We start from the raw sequence: 11369 nt of genomic DNA on the forward strand, positions 1-11369 counted from the left end.
AGTGGTAGATCACTCGGTATGCACAGAGCCCTAGGTTCTAACACACACACACACACACACACACACACAGAGAGAGAGAGAGAGAGAGAGAGAGAGAGAGAGGAGAGGACGGGCAGAGTGGAGAATGAGCAGAGGAGAGAGAGAGAGAGAGAGACCAGGTAGAGTGGCGTGAGGGAATTCTTAGCTAATCGATGACAGTGATGGGTTTAGTTGGAGGTGTAGCTGCTAGATAAGCTGGTGCCAGACAAAGGCATCTGTGTCGTGTGTGTCACTTCTAGATACAGCCATGGCTGTCATCTGGAGAACTAACAAACTTTTACAAGAATTACCTCATCAAGCTTAACAACAGTTCTAAGTGTACTATGATGCAAGCATGTGCCTGGAATGACAGAAACACACAGAGGCTACATAACTCCCCAGAGCCACACCATGAGTCAGTTTTCTGCACAGAAGGGAGAAAGAAACCTGGCCCCAGGTTCCCAGGTCCAGCACGGGGATTTCCACAGGTCCTATAACAAATTATAACAAATTGTTCCTCTATTTATTCCTTATGCAAACCAACGTTCTGGGGTCACCGGTAACATGTAAAACTGCCATCATTTTTAAATACCATTGGAGGCAGGTAAGAGTGTCTGAAAATAAAACATTACTGGGCTACAAGTAAAGCCTCCAGGCCAGACCTGTCTTTTATTTATGTCCTTTGATTGTCAAAAACACTCCTCTGCTTTCAGATTTCCACTGCTATAAAAGTAGGTGGGCCCAGGCAGCATCTAAGGTACCTCCTGTGTCAACAGTTACCTCAGAGATGTCATCTATGTATCTTCCCAGATTACAAATGAAGGTCAAATCAGTCACATGCTAGCATTCAAGCTTTAAATCTTTAGAGCTGTAGTTACTTTTGTACTGGATACAACCGTTGTTGGTTAGATAGAGAGGCACATACTGTTTAGTCAACATATCATCAAAGTCTGTAGACATCAACAAGGATTAGAGCTCTAGAATGGCTTTTTAGCTAACTGGGAAGCTTTTTCTTTTTTAACCAATCTAGGATACAAGCCAGATGCCCACTAGTAGAGACCTGATCGGGTAGGAAATGCTACACATAGGGGTCTGCTGCAGCATACCGAGTGATCGCCAACACACCAGATGGCCGAGTGAAAGGAGGAAGGATGACCACCTAAGGATGACAGCACATTCTAGATGCATATACATAGACTTTTGTTTCTTAGTTGGCTGAAGATATGGCTCAGCGGTAGTATGCACTCATCATTTGCAAGAGACTTAAGGTTTGGCCCCCAGCGCTGCAGAACAAACGCTATATGAAACAGCCTGGATAATTCACCCATATACAAAGTTTTAGAGGAGAAAAAGGGACTGTGTGTTTAATTGCTTTTGTTTCATTTTGATCCATAATATAATATAATATAATATAATATAATATAATATAATATAATATAATATAATCCAAAATAACTATTAGTTTCTTTGAGCTGACACTTTCCTCCTTCTTGGAAATGTAGCACCTGCTCTTGTTACAGTTACAGAGATTGGTCCCACAAAGCCGTAACAGGATACCTTGCTGTGACTCTTGTACTCTTGTTCCTTTGGCCTCTGTGGCATGCAGTCCTTATGAGTGCTGCTTTGTTCTGAAACCTGTCTCCTGGCAGCTTCTGTGGCCCTCCAGTCAGCACCTGGTTTCCTCTCACTTTTCAACTCTTTCTCTCTCTCTCTCTCTTTCTCTCTCTCTCTCTCTCTCTCTCTCTCTCTCTCTCTCTCTCTCTCTCTCTCTCTCTCTCTCTCTCTCCTGCCCTTCTGACCTTCTTTTTTGCTCCCCTGCTCAGTCGAGGAGTTGCCCAACACTCAATCTTTCATGCCTTCTTCTTCTTTTTTTTTTTTCTCACTGCCTTGGTATTACAGTGATCTTTTAGGGTAGTGGAATTTTGAAACAGGGTCTCTCAATGTAGTCCAGGTTGTCCCTGAACTCTCAGCCCTGTGCCACCTCCCGTTGCTGGGATAGATGAGATGTATGCTACCACGCAGGTTTTCAAAATGACCTCTTTGTGGTGATTTAAATGTTTGTGGGCCTGTTTTAAAATAGAGTTTGAACCATCAGAGGATCATAGGAAATGTTCATTGTGTTCCTTCCAGCTGGAGAAATACACATTTCTTCTTACACAGACAATTTTCTGATGTGCCTCTCAGCTCCTGGTCCCTGTCTCTTAACTTTGTAAGGATGCTGCACATGTTTACCCAAGAATAGCCCTAGAACTTCAAATTCAACAAGATTTTAAAAAATAAAATACAACAGGCCCCTCATTTGGCCTCTAAATTCCGCTAAGGATACCTTGTTTGTTTAAAATATGTTCTCTGTTCTCCAGCCCCACCTCTCTCATCTAAGCACATCGAAGCAATCCGAATATCTTCCACTTCAGGGCTGGAGAGATGGCTCGGTGGTTAAGAACTCTTGCTGCTCTTGCAAAGGGCAGGAGTTCAGTTCCCAGGACTCCTATTGGATCTGATAGTCTCTTCTGATGTCTGTGAGTGCCTATGCACATGTTCATATGTATACACACACACACACACACACACACACACACACACACACACACGAGAGAGAGAGAGAGAGAGAGAGAGAGAGAGAGAGAGAGAGAGAGAGAGAATACATGAGAATACATTGTAAAAGATGGCCTCTCACTTCTGCCTACCCTCTTCCACTCTGAAAACTTCCCATTTGCCTCCACTCTCACTCCATTTCTCTCTTTTGAACTCACAGGCTAGCCCACTAATCTTCCTCAGCCTGAAGTCAAAAATACCCACAGTCAGCAAACTTCGGATGCTGCATCTCATTTAGCTGGATCCTAAACTAGCGTATAGTGTAGTGTAGCCCTTAGCTAGATAAAGGCTGGGGGACTGAGGACCTCCTCAAGGTTTTATGAGAACAGTAACACCGATGCTCGAACTTCGGCCTCCTGATTTCTAGTCCCAGAATCGCCCTACCTTGTTCCCTGCCATGCAGAAAGCTAAACATGTGCCTTGGCTTTGAGGGTCCTCTACAAGACAGCTTGTCTTTGCCTTTATGTTTCTTCAGTATTCAACTGCACACAGAAAGCCAAATTAGTCTCAAGGCCTTGGATATATTTAATCATGCCAAGGCTTATTGATTTGACTAACTTCATTCATTTCAGTGATGCCCTTGGAGAGTCTGTAAGCTATTGAAATATTTTCACTTTCCAATGTTCAACCTCAGTGCCACCTTTCCCATGAAGCTTTTCCTATCCTGCCCTTAGCTTTGTCGCCAGTGCTCTCGTGGCATACATGTGTGCGTGGGCGCACACACACACACACACACACACACACACACACACACACACGCACACACACACACACCTCTTTCTAATGATAGAGGTGATTTTATTCTACTGGATTATCTCCAGCGATGCCTAATATATAATAAGTCATAGGAACTATTTGTTGAATAAATGAAGGCATTGATGAAGTATAAAGTCAGCAACAACAGAATGTATATTAACACATTCTAGGACCATGAAGTACAACATCTAAGTGTTAGGTAGCCATCTCTTCTTAATTGAAACATTGCCTCCTTAAAGAGGGAGGGAGGTTCCTAAGACTTAGGAAACTACCAATAAATTAAGTCAAGAATCAGTAAATAAAACTTTCAAGGCTCAGGGAGGTCATGAAAATTACAAATTTTAGACCCTTCTCCATGTTTGTTTATGTTTCTGTACAGAAACAACTAAGCTAGCTTATGTTAGAATTAAAAAGGAGTGATTCTCATTAAAATATCCCTTTCCTATGAAATAGTAGTTGTACTGTAGATAATGGCTGAACTGTAGTGTGCCCTCACTTCATAAAGCGAAAAGATTGCCAAGGGTCCCTCCTTTCCAGTTCATTCATTCAAAAAACTTGATTGCTTTGTGAAATCCCCAAATCTGGAGGCCATCGCTCTGGTAAGTGAGCCAAATGACTTACTACTTATTAGTTATAAACAAAAGTAGCCCCCACTGCCTCCAGAAATGCAAAGCAAAAATCAATTATGCATGCTTCATATTTGCTATGGAAATTGTTATTGTTATGATTTTCTAGCATGTTGCTACTGGACCAAGTCATAACACATGGGCTAAGTTTTTCTTTTCAAATCTTCCTTTTACAAACAAGAGTGAAGGGCTATGCTTAAATGTTTGTGGACCTCTTTTAAAATAGATTTTAAACTATCAGTTGACCATGGAAAATGCTCGTTTTGTTCCTTCCAGCTGGAAAAATATACGACACAGCTTTGTGGTGTTTGATCTTTAAGCTAGGATGCCAGGAAGATTTCGAATTAACAGAAACAAAACATTAGCCTTCTCCTGACTTCCGTTTGCCATCTGTTCTCTTCCTCCTCATTTTTTAGATCAGAGAAACGCAACTTCCTGTTTAATGTCTTCTGTTGTTCATTTAAAGGCCTTGGAAAAAACTAGAAGAGGAAATTTGTAGCAGGAAGGACACTGAGAACTTTACAAGACAAAAGCTTCTGGCCAATGATTCTTTACGGATTTTAGACAACTCAGATCATTTAGATAACTTTAATACATTGCTTTTATGTTGCTTAAAATACAAACTGAAATTGGCAAGAAAAACCACCACCACCAACAACAACAACGAAAGGTCTAGGGGGTTAAAGATGGGAAGAGGTAGCCCTTCCCGCCTCCAAACTAAACAAAATCCTTTAAAAAAGAAGAAAAATCCTTGAGTGCTTGTGTTAATCCATTTTAAATCGGCTTAAGCAGATTTTTTCTGGCACTGTGAAACATTTGTTAGATTAAACTAAACGAACACATTCAGAATGATAAATTCCACTTGTAAATAAAATTAAGAACATTTTATTCATTCTTAAATAAAAGTGAAAAATCTAAGAATTGCCTGGATGTGTGCAGAAAGCAAGGTTACCTGTCTCCTCCAGCACACCTTGTATGTGAGCATCTCAATGCCATACACAGGGGCTTGGCTGGCAGGTCTTATTTCTGTATATTGCATAACTTTTTATTTTGCTTAAAATGATATTTCCTGGTTACTTTGTATGAGCCACGTAGCTGTTTTGGTTAATTTTGTAGGGGGAGGGGAAGAACCAGAACGGGAACAGAGATGTGGACACACGAGAACTAGAACCTGTACTTAAATCCTGCCCAGTAAGTATATAGATATATTTTCATCAGAAAAAGAGAAAACCATGTAAACAACTTAGAGGACTTCTGTGTAAATTAATGAAGGAAAAAAAAAAAAAACAAAACCTCCTACAACACAACCTTCTGGTTACAGTGGAGAACTTTTATACTTACAATTTAACTTTTCTCCATATGATAAAAAATATCCATACTGAATTATTTAATACAGAAAAGTGAATGGAACAAACACCTATGGTTTCATCACCCAGAGGACTTCTTTGTATATCCTTCCTTTGGTTTCACACCGAGATGTTGCCTTTCATTTCATACACTGAATTTCACATAAGAAGGCTAATAATATCCTTTGGCAAGAGTAAACACCTATCTGAAACCCCAATTTAATGCATAGTAGGATTTCATTGTATGAATATATCATTTTTACTCTAACCAAGTTTTAGTTAAAATATATTTTGATATTCCTCTAATTTTGTTTTTATGAGTTGTGTGCTCTGAGAAATCCCCTCACACGTTCATCATTTACATCTGTGCCTACTTTACTTATTATTCTCAGATGTGGATAAACTTATGAATGGAAATTACTGAGTCATCCCTATCTTTAGATTTATAGAAAGGGCGGGGCATGGTGACACAAGCCTTTAATCCCAGCACTTGGGAGGCAGAAGCACTTGAATCTCTGAGTTCGAGGCCAGCCTGGTCTTTAGAATAAGTATCAGGACAGCCAGGACTAAACAAAAAAAAAAAAGAAAAAGAAAAGAAAGAAAGAAAGATGATTGCAGCAGTTTCATGCACAACAGCAACTTGTAAGAGTCTATGTTTTTTAATGTGTATTTTTTTAGTTGTTCATTATATTAAAATTTTCTTCATAATTTTATTTGCTTTTTACTCATATAAAATCAGTTTGGGGCTGGAGAGATGGCTTAGAGGTTAAGAGCACTGGCTGCTCTTCCAGAAGTTCTGAGTTCAATTCCCAGCAACCACATGGTGGCTCACAACCATCTATAATGAGATCTGGCGCCCTCTTCTGGTGTGCATGAAGACAGCATACTCATACACATAATAAATAAATCTTTTTAAAAAATCAGTTTTTTAATTTTTCTTTTTTAAAAAAATATTTATTTATTTATTATTATGTATACAGTGCTCTGCCTGCTTGTACACCTGCACGCCAGAGGAAAGCATCAGATCACATTATAGATGGTTGTGAGCCACCATACGGTTGATGGGAATTGAACTCAGGACCTCTGGAGAGCAGTCAGTGCTCTTAACCTCTGAGCCATCTCTCCAGCCCCTTTATTTTTCAATTAGAATGCTCATTAATTTTTCTGAGTGTTTATCTTTTCATATTGATTTGTGAAAGACAAATTATAGTTAAGTATCAATTATATACAAGTATTTATTTTATTGTATATTTATTTACATATTATATGCAAGTATCAACTCTGTCAATCAAATGTCTCAATTTTTTTCCATATATCTTCTTTCTTTCTTTTTCTTTCTGTCTTGGTTTTTAAAGGCTTTTTTTTAACGTGTATGTGTGAGACTGCCTGAGTTTATGTGCACCGTGTGGGTGCAGGAACCCACAGAGCTCAGAAGAGGGCATCCAATTCCCTGGAACTGGAGTCACAGGCAAATTGCAAACTGCTAGAAACCAAACCCGGTTTTGCTGCAAGAACCATCTCTCCGGCCTTTTCTTTTTTTTTTCCCCTTGTTTGTTTTGTTTTCTCCCCTGAGACAAGAGCTCACTCTGTATTTCAGGCTATGCTGGAATTTATAATAGCCCAGGCTGACCTCATACTACTGGCTTCCACCCTGCCTTAGCATCCTAAGTAAGCTGACTGATGTGGATGCTGGGAACTGAAGCTCGGTACTGTGCTGGAGCAGTGAGTCTCTTAACACAGAGCCATCCATCTCTCTGACCTTTGATGTCTAGTATACACTGGTTTGGCTCACATCAAATTTCACAAGAGCTTTTGCTATTACAGGTTTTTCTTTGTATCCATTATTTTTTAAAACAAGTTTAGTTTTCCTGAGTTACATTTTTATAGCTCTCCAGTTTTCTGCTTTTGTTTAAGGTGCGGTTCTCTCTAGGACAAAAATGATTCTCACCCTATTACAATATTTGCTGTGTGTTATTTAAGGCCCGCTTGCAGTTTTGCTTTTATACAAATTATTTTTGCTTGCTATTTTCATTATGAATTGTGTAAGAGATTGCGAGGTTAAAAGCTGGTGCTATAAATTTAATTTGATATTCTAACACACTTGAGAACAGAGTGCAGACTATTTTGGCCAGCTCAGGACAAGTAAGTGATGTGACAGGTTGAATTCAGACCACAAATCCTTTGATATTCCTTTAAAAGGTAGAGGCTTTTTTTCCCCTTGAGTGTAGGCTGGACCAAAGGATTCAGTCCCAAAGAATAGGAAAGATGCCAATGGGACTGTTAGCATACTGCCCCCCACCCACCCACCCTGTCTGCCTAGCAACCTATGACATCATTACCTGCAAACCCACCTCATGTCTCTCTCTTGCTCCTCTCTTCCTCCCTCTCTTTTGTTCTGTCTGTCTTTCTCTCTCACTCTCCCCTTGGGGTGCCCCTCCCCTTTCCTGCTCTCCCATGCTCCTATAGTAAACTCCATATTGTATCTGTTGCCTGGCGTCTTATTTATTTATTTATTTATTTAAATCATTACAGGGACAGTGTTCATGACCTAGCCACAGGAGACTGGTCGTAAATTGCGTTTTAGCTTCCTCTCAACCTCTCCTGAATCAGTCTCTATTAGGGGAATCCTGCTGTTGTGTTAGAAAGATACTCAGCATCTGTTATGGGGCACGCCTGGGGAAGAACTGAGGCTGCCTACCAACAGCTTGTCTGCTTGTCTCCGACTCCAGAGGGCCTCAGCTTAGCCTACAGTCTCCTGTGAGACTGGGCCCCTGTGATTTAGCTAAACTGCTCCTGAACTCTTGACCCTTAAAGGAGATGTGTGATTGCTGGGGTTAATTTGTTATGCGGCAATAGAAGACTAACAAAGGGGCTACAAGCAGTAAGCTAGAAGACAGGGTCAGAAAAGATTTTCCTGGAGAGGGTACCCAGGTTCCAGCTCTTCCATTAATGACAGCACAAGTGCCCTTTTTATGTTACTACTCTGCCCTCTGGCCACCCCTTTATGATCGCCTTCCCCACCTGTTTCTCTCTGTGTCTCTGTCTCACTCTTCCCTGCACCTTTTGTTTTCTTTCCTTAATCTACTAGCAATACCAAGGTGCATAGGTAGGACTTGAGAGTGCAGCTTAGTGGTAGAGTGTTTGCTTAGCATTCTCATACACCCTCACCCCTGCACACATACCCTTCACACCCTCACCCCTGCACACATACCCTTCACACCCTCACCCCTGCACACATACCCTTCACACCCTCACCCCGGCACACATACCCTTCACAGCCTCACTTCAGGACAAAGAAAAGACTGTAGAAAATATTCTGGATTATTTGGTAAGAGGGAAACAGCTTTGATGATTATATTACTACCCAGGCCCTTCCAAGCTCAATTCTATGATGCGTTTATAGTACAGATGTTTCTCACTGCCCTCCCCATCTTCCTCTGTTAAATACATTTTTAAAGGGAAAGGAGCTTGCCCCATCATTCTAGATGTTTCTTGCCATGATTTGCTGAGCCTGTTGGTTCTGGGCCTGTGTCTAGATAGCACATATAGAAGGAACAGGTGGTGGAGTAAAATCACCATAAGAAAGGATGCAAAAGCCGGGGCGGTGGTGGCGCATGCCATTAATCCCAGCACTTCAAGGCAGATGGATCCCTGTGAGTTCAAGACCAGCCTGGTCTACAAAGCGAGTCCAGGATAGCCAAGGCTACACGGAGAAACCCTGTCTCAAAAACAAAAACAAAAACAAAAAACCCCAAACCAACCAACCAAACAAACCACCAAGAAAGGATGCAAAAGAGAAGAGGAGGTGGGGCTTCCACCATCCCTCAAGGGGATCTCCCAGCAACCTCCCATGAGGCCCTGCTGAAAGCCCCACCACCTCTCAGTAACACCACCAATGATGTTTCAACACTTAAATTACTGCAGCCTGTTCACTCATTTTTTTTGTGCCCACTGTGGATGACACCACAAGGGTTCCAAGTGAACTATTCTGGAAATATCAGTTGCATAGTGGAAGTCTATTAGGGAGCACTTCAAGTCAGTCATACAATAAAACAATTATAAGTAGTAAAATTATATCTTCCTGTTTTTTATTAATGAATTGAACAAAAGGTGTGGCTCTTTAAGACCTCATTGTCTTTCACAAGATGAAAAACTTGCAGAGATAAGACAAAGAGCCAAAAACACACATGTAAATAGGTACTGTTTGCGTTGCTTTTCAAACCATTTTCATTAGCGTGGAAAGTTCCTTACAGAGCTGTCCATTTGACCTGTCATCCAGGTATTTGTAAGAGAAAAGGATCTACTGGTAGAATATGCAATATCTCTGACTTAACATTTTTTCCCGTGGCTCCACAAACAAAGGGTTTTAATCATTTTTTTATTACCTTTTTTGGGGGTAGATCTCTCAGGAGTCACTCACTAGGAGCCGCCAACTGCAGCAGGTACTCTATCTTAGGCAATTCATTCCAGTCAATAAATTAGTTTGCACTTGACACTTTCAAGTTATTTTAATGGGTCACTTATCATTTTATGTGATAAAGGCATAAGCGCTCAATGTCGAGTGTGTTGTAGTGGGACCTTAGCGACACTCCAAATGACTATCTCTTCTGAAACATAAAAGTGATTGCAGGCTGAAGATACAGCTCAGCGATAGAACATGGATCTAGCATAGTGGTTCTCAGCCTGAGGGTCACAATTCCTCTGGCAAGCCCCATCCCCCAAAACATTTACATTATGATTCCTAAGAGTAGCAAAATTACAGATATGAAGTAATAACGAAGGGGATCACCACAACATGAGGAACTGTATTAAGGGGTCCCAGCATTACAATGGGTGAGAGCCACCACGCTAGTGTGTGTCGAGTTCCGTGTTCAGTCCCCAGTACTAAAAATAAAAAAAGAACTAACTGTAAAAGTTTCACCCAGGGCTTAGTCTTTAATTGGAGTACTGTACAAACACCTGAGATGAATTGAACAGTCCAACTTTTTAAAAAAATAGAACACAATGATTGATTTAACACAGTAATGAAGCCCTTGTTCATGCTCAAGACCCTGGGTCCTGTCCTCAGTACAAGGAAAGCACACACATACAAAACACCCAGGTATAAAAAAGAGCATCAGGGATGGGACGACTCACAGAGTAAGAGCATTTGCTATGCAAACATGGTGACCTGTTTTAAATGCCCAGCATCCCTATAAAAGCCTATGAGTGGCTGTGTGTGCTTATATACCCAGTGTTGTGGAGGAGGCAGGCAAGAGGGTCCTGGCATCTCACTGGCACTCAGCCCAGCTAAAACAGAAAGCTCCAGTTCCATGAGAGACCCCATCTCAAGGCAGTAAGGCAGAGAGCTATAAAAGACACTACATGTCTTCTTCTGGCCTTCAAATTTGTGTACATGAGTCCACACACTTGCATGTATGTAACACACACATGTGCATACACATACGCATACACACACACACACACACACACACACACACACACACACACACACCATTTCTTCATTTAAAAAATCTCTTAATGAAAATTAAAAGCAAGCTGGGCACAGTAGCGCATGCCTGTGATCTCAGCACTCTGTGAGTTCAAGGCCAGCCTGGCCTACAAAGTGAGTCCAGGACAGCCAGGGCTACACAGACAAACCCTGGCTTGAAAAGAAAAGAAAAAGAAAAGCAGCATTCAACTTAGAAAAATCATTTTTACTCTGCATTGCTCCAGCTGATAAAATGCTGGAAAAATAATCATAATTCAATGTTCTTCAGACATTCCGTGGGCCTGGAGAAAATGCTCAGGAAAACAATGCCAGGGACAGTTCTCCATGTGGAAGGGTGAGCCAAGCGGCCTCCAAGGCTGTTCATCCTGAGACCTCAGCACTTCAGCAGTTAGTTATGCTTTTATGGAGTTAAAACACACAGCTCTGTGTTGTGTTTTTTAAATATATATTTATTTTAGCTTAGAACATTAAGTGACTATTTCTTAACCACAAGATTTTTTTTTTTTTTATTTTGTTAATAGAATCCCAGGTACTTCT

This window comes from Acomys russatus, chromosome 6 (genome assembly GCF_903995435.1).
Source record: "Acomys russatus chromosome 6, mAcoRus1.1, whole genome shotgun sequence".
NCBI lineage: Eukaryota > Metazoa > Chordata > Mammalia > Rodentia > Muridae > Acomys > Acomys russatus.